Genomic DNA, 6,000 nt, shown 5'->3' with positions numbered 1-6,000 from the left:
CACCGCGCCCGGGTGCCGTCCCCGCAGGTGGGTCGGGGGTCCGGGGTTGGGAAGAGGGGGCTGGGGAGAAGGGGACTGGCAGCGGTGGTTGGGACTGCGAGCGGGATGGCTGAGGCGAGGGCGCCCCGTTTACCCCCCGAGTTGCTTTCGTCTTCTGGCTCCCTTCGCTTTGGTGTGTTTCTGCTCCCCGTGCCCCTTTCCCCACAGGATGCCGGGTGGCGTGGGTGCAGCCTGGCGAGATCCCCACCCCGGCAAGCCCGCGGGGATGGGCTGGCAGCCCCCCGAGTGCTTCTGCCCGGGGCAGGGAGGCCGCGGTCTGGGGGCGCACTTGGGGGATGGAGCGCTCCTCGTTCGCCTTTCGTTTGCTTGGCCGTGCCCGGAGTGCACCCCTGAGCTTGAAACGGGGCGGGCATGGAACGGTGTTTTGTAGCTCTCCAGAAAATACCGTCCCGAAGGCTCCAAGCACGCCGCAGAAGGCGGCTGTGGGAACGGGAGCCTGCCGGCACCTCGCGATGGGAAAGGGCTGCCTTGCAGGATGCAAAAATGTGAAGCGGCAGCGCTGGGTTAGTTTGTTCTAACTAAACCGCTGCTACCTGGGCGAGCTGTGTGCCTTGCGGAGCTCAGATTGGTTTCAACCAACTCTACTGTGCGACAGCCTGCTGGGTGGAGAGGGAGAGAGAGGGACCCGTGTGCCCTTTCTTTACTGGATTCACGATGCTGCCCCTGCTTGCTAGGAGCAAGAGACCCCTGGGAAACACTCCAGGACCCAGCACGCTTGCTTCTCCTTGGCTGCCAGAATTGGGCATCACACAGCTCCCAAGGGCTTGGTCACCTCTCGGGGGGGCGGCTCATGGAGCCCTCACCCAGACCTGGATTTTCCACTTCCCCACAGGTGCTCTGCAGCCTGAGAGGGGCAGGAAGGAAGCCAAGGGAACCGGATCCCTGGTAACCGGGAGCTGCCAGTGTTGAGTTGCAGCTGGCATTTCTGATGCATCCTTGATATAGCTGCCACATTGCCTCACCCGCCTGGTGCCGGGGCACTGCATATGCCTCTCTTATTGCAGACCCCTGTGCTGACACGGTTTACGAGTAGCACCTTCCACACAGGTTTGGGTGTGCCCCCAATTCTGGAGCTGCACCTCTCCACCCCTGAGCAAGCCTCACTGCTGTCTGCAGGGAGCCCCGGCTGGCAGACCTCGTGGAAACCTTGATGTGGCCCTGCCCCCTGATGAGGTGCTTGTTTTGCCCAGCAGAGAGATGAGAAGCCTGAGCAGGGGACCAGTGGGTGCAGTTTGGCAGCCTGCAGTACCTGGGAGGTGAGCCAGATGAGCCGTGGACATCTCTGGCTTTCAGAGCCTTAAGTCAAATCTGTCTCCTAGGGGAAAATATTCCCTGCTGCTTGGTCAGCAGGGGGAAGGCGAAAAAGGTGTAGTGCTCCATTTTACTGCCTCTTTAAGGACTAAATATGTCGCTTGATTTCCAAAATGCTGCCAAATTTAAAAAAAAAATATAAATAGAGAAAAAACATGCAGACCTTGTTAGGACTAGCAGCTGTCCCCATGCTTAGGGCTGTCCAGCTTTGCAACCCAGCCATCCTAGCCCTGTTTGTGAAAACACAGGTGTGCTGGTGCTGTGAAGGCTGTGAGGGGATGGTGTGTGATTGCATGAAGGAGCAGCTGTAGCTTTCTACCAGCTTTGGAAAGGGAGAGCTCTTATAGATGCTTAATCTGAAACATAACTTTATGGAAATATTACTTCTGAGGCCTCTTCCCCCTCTGTGTTTGATAGCTTGGCAGTGAACAGCTTTAGTGGCGGTGAGCCTCTGCTTTTTAATTAAGTCATACACACCTCAACCACAAGTTAGATCTCTCTTGTAAATCAAAGTACTAAATCATCAGGCTTTTTTACCTCTTATTCATGGTGGCTCTCCAAAGATGGTACAGTTAAGAGGAAAAAAAAATTGCAGGCTACACCTTCCTGTAAAGCTGTTTAGCATGTTGCTGTTTGTCAGGCTGGTGCAAACACCCCAAAGGCAGAAGGAGAGGATGGGAGCAAGGGATGTTGGAGCCACCAGCAGCAGTGCTTGGGGCTGAATGTGTCTCAGAGCAGTGTATTGGGGCACATGCACTAAACAGAAAGTAGCAGCATTTGATGGGAATGGCCTGGGGAAAGGCAGTTTTATGAAGGAAGCCATGTATGCAGGTGGATGGAAGCAGGGGAGGACCATAAAGGCAACAGAGGTAACGGGGATGGGCAGAGATCCCAGGCTGTGAGACCTGTCAGAGCTGCACCAGAGCACTGTTACAGTGCCTTGAATCAGTATCCCGGTGGGTAAGTGTGATGCGGGCATGATCCCCTGGCAGGGATTCAGGATTGACCAGCCCCATAGATGGGGCCTTACTGTTTGCCCTGCAGCGACTACCAGGGCTGCAGGGATGGCAAACTGCGAAGCAGATGCTTGGGGATTTTTGCACACCTCCAACATTTCTTCTCTTTGGCTGTGCCTGGCAGCGTGGCGGGCAGGAGCTGTGTTTCTGAGGGCCACGCAGTTTGGCCCTGCAGCCAGCCCTGCCTCTTCGTGTTGAAGGTATGGTTCAGCATGAAAATGGCTGCGTTTCTGGAGAGGCAGCCCCTGCCACCCCACTCTCAGGTCATTTGTCACATCCCTAGTGCTTGGGACGGGGACCTTCCTGGCCAGGGCTTGGAGACGAACAGGGAGGTTGTCCCATGGAGACAGAACAGCACCTACAGGTGTGGTCTCCCACTAATAAATTAAATGATTGATGAAGTTGTTATGGAGTAATGAAAAGCCAAGATTTTGCCCAAGGTGGTGAAATACCTCTGTCCTCATGCTGCATTGTTCATGCAGCACAGCTGCTGGGGTGTTGTGCACCCCAGCCTCCAGCCTGGGGCAGAGACTTGGGCATGGGAAGGGCATGGGAGCAGCACTGCATCATCTCAGAGCGGTGCTTGGGGCACATCCCCTGCCCTGCTTCTGGGGGAGGTGGCTGCACCCACCTTAGCCCCAAGTGGTGAGGCTGCTGTCTTACAGCAGAGATCCATCCCGCTGCTTCTATCATTGACTGCAGAAAGGTGAGCTTCCACCGGGGGGTACCAATGGTGTGAAATCGTTTGGAAGGAGCTTTCTGGCTGTTTCCCACAGTCACTGGGCTCTGTGTGGGGAGCAGGGGCCACCTGGCCACGCAGGGATGAGCTCAGCACGATGGGCAGTGGGGTCCAAACCCCTGGGCTCTGAGACACTCTGGGGAGTCAGCCTAGAGGTTTATGCTCACTTCATCCATGTGCTGCTCAGCAGCTGTTATAGCTGGACACAAGGATGGGCTTTGCTCTTTGGGTGGCACAAAGTTGCTCATCAGCAGCTCCAAGGATTGTTTTACCTCCCCATCATCTGTGGCACACTCCCCATGTCTCTTGGTATTCTCTCCCAATTTTCCTTCCTTCGAGCATCTCCAGTCTATTCGCTGTTTCTCACATGCCTATCATTGTATAGCAATTATGGTTAGAGAGTTAAAAGCCTTATCAGCTCCTTAAAGGGAGAAGTGTGAGTCAGCTCCTTGCAGGACTGTGTGGTGGTTCAAAAAATAATGATTTTGTTTTTTTTTTGCATGGAGGTTTCTTTAAATCCAAAACATAAACCACAGAACTGAAAAGAGCCGTATGGGTATTTAACCTGCATTTGAAAAGTTAAAGAGACTAGAGGCAGAGCTAAATGTGCCAGCCTTGTGCAATCCTCCCAAGCTGAAAGACCTACAATGGATAGACATACAGCGTTGGGATGATCGGTAAGATTGGTGTTGAGAAATTATTGCCTTTGTGATGTTAGGATGTGCTATCCAAAATGGTAGGAGACTTCAAAATCACAGCTAGCTTCAGTCAGCACAACCTTTCATGTTTCAGAGTCACACAGTGAGCTCCTCATGCATCTGGAGGCAGAAGCACCTTGTTCTGCATCTCCCTCCTTTGCATGCAGCAGGTCCTGCAGCTCCTGGTGGTTATCTCCCATACCCTGGGTGTGGGTCAAGGAGTGACAGCATAGGCAGGGACACTGCCTGGGTGGGAAGATGACCCCATTTGGGCCCTGTGATGTGCCCTATCATGTGCCTGTGCACTGAGCTAGCTGTCCATCTGCCAGGTATGAAGGTATCTGAGAGGCCTGGAGGTGGCTCTGGAAATCCCAGGGATAAAAGCAGGGTGCTGCAAGGGTAACAACTTTGCAACTCCCCAGTGTTCCTGGGGGTTGAGGCTTTGTGACCCACATTTTAGGATGACATGATAAGCAGGATTTCTTGGTTTTCTTTCTTTTTCCTTTTGTGTTTGCAGGGGAAAGCGTGAAAATGTAAATGCTGAAATTTTAAATATAAATTAAAAATAATCTTTAGATATGCTGTGTGCTTTAGCTCCCGATTTTTAACTAGCTTCGTTGCGGGAGGTGTTGCACTAAGTCTAGCTTGTGACTTTTTTGATCGCCTTGGGGTTGGCAATATTGCAGGTTTCTCAGGTCAAACAAGAAGGGATCTTGTTGGACAAGAAGTGCAGAAGAGAAAAGCAGGAGCCTATCTCAGAAGTGCAGTGTTTTCTGAATTGCAAAACCCCATCCCGTGGTGTTTATCTCGCTGGAACAGTTATCCGGATGACTTGTCACTGTAAGTGTGTAGCCTTGTGTCCTGTCTAGCCGGGGCTTGTCCCCACCAGGAGATCACCATCTCCCACTAGTAGTGGCAGTAGCAGCACAGACCCGTCAAGGGTAAGCCAAGATCTTCTGCTCCCCACCTGAGGTGGCAGGAATGGCTTTCTCCTCTGCACATCACTCCCTCCCCTTGGTTGTTCTTCTCTGCCTTTGGCACACAGCAAAGTTGTGGGTTCCAGCTGGCCAGAGAGCCACCTTCCCAAGAAGTTCTCCTCAACAGATATGCTTCTCCAGATGTGCTCTGCTCTTCCCTTGCAGAGTTGTACCTGTACCATTTCTCTGTCGGGGCTGATATGACTGGACAGGATTGCAGAGCTCATGAAAACCATTTCATGCACATTTCTGAATGCATTTGTTCTGTTGTCTGCCATTTGACATCTTCAGTTTTTCACTTTTCGATTCACTGAGCAGTGATGTCACCTTGTTCTTTAGGAAAAGGTCTCTCTGTCAACACTAGATCAAAAGGAACCAGTTGGGGTGAAAAGGTGGTTCTGTCTGCTCTGGGCCTATAAACGCTGCACCAGTTTTTCAGCTTCTTTAAGGTTTTTTTCCTCTATTTTTTCAAAACAAAGGTTTTGAAAGGAAGAAGAAACTTTAAGAAAGTCAAGATGTGCATTTAGATTACATCAACTGCATCTTTTTTGAGGGCTGTTTATGGGTTAATTTGCAGTTCCTTAACATTGGTAGATATTGGACTCAATGATCTTGGAGGCCTTTTCCCACCTTAATGATTCTGTGATTCTATATCCATCCCTGGAAATGTTCAAAAAACTCGTAGATGTGGTGCTTAAGGACATGGTTTAGTGGTGGGCTTGGCAGTGCTGGGTTAATTGTTGGACTTGATGATCTTAGAGGTCTTTTCCAACCTTAACAATTATATGATAAGTAATCCTGAGTCTTGATGGATCTAAAGAAACAGGTTTTCCAGCCCTGAAGATCAACCATTAAGATGACTGCAAATTGCTTTTATCCAAATACTGGTTTTAACAGTCAGGGGTTCCTTTTTATTCTAGAAGATGATGGTGGTGATATTTTTCATGTGGTCTAGTCACTTGTTTCCTACCAACTTGAGGCTTGTTGGATCACATCCACACACATGCTGATGCTCAGCTGTGATCAGGTACTAGCCACTATGATCCAAACAGCCAGCAGCTGTCTTGCCACAGAGACTGAGGGCAGAAGGGGGCACAGAGCTGTCAGATCCCTCCCAACCCAAACCATTCTCTGATTGTGCTGTGGAAGTGATCCATCAGATTTGGTTGGCACTTTGGTCTAAAAAAAAAACCCCAAAA

General features: G+C 51.0%; 1 protein-coding gene across 3 annotated transcripts in view; it reads left to right on the top strand.

Annotated features, from left to right (window-relative positions):
- GPR156 (G protein-coupled receptor 156) overlaps positions 1-6,000 on the top strand; it is a 36,800-nt gene that overhangs the window by 12,607 nt on the left and 18,193 nt on the right. For 2 of the 3 annotated variants that reach the window (XM_027653705.1, XM_027653703.1), the window contains exon 1: positions 1-27. The exons of the other annotated variant lie outside the window; for it this stretch is intronic. The gene's annotated coding sequence lies outside the window, so the exon portion shown is untranslated. The remainder of the gene's footprint in view (positions 28-6,000) is intronic. 3 annotated transcript variants of the gene reach the window in all.

The sequence above is a fragment of the Corapipo altera genome, unplaced genomic scaffold, assembly GCF_003945725.1.
Source record: "Corapipo altera isolate COAL_440 unplaced genomic scaffold, ASM394572v1 61, whole genome shotgun sequence".
In the NCBI taxonomy this organism is placed as follows: domain Eukaryota; kingdom Metazoa; phylum Chordata; class Aves; order Passeriformes; family Pipridae; genus Corapipo; species Corapipo altera.
This window is presented reverse-complemented; position numbering and strand designations above follow the sequence as displayed.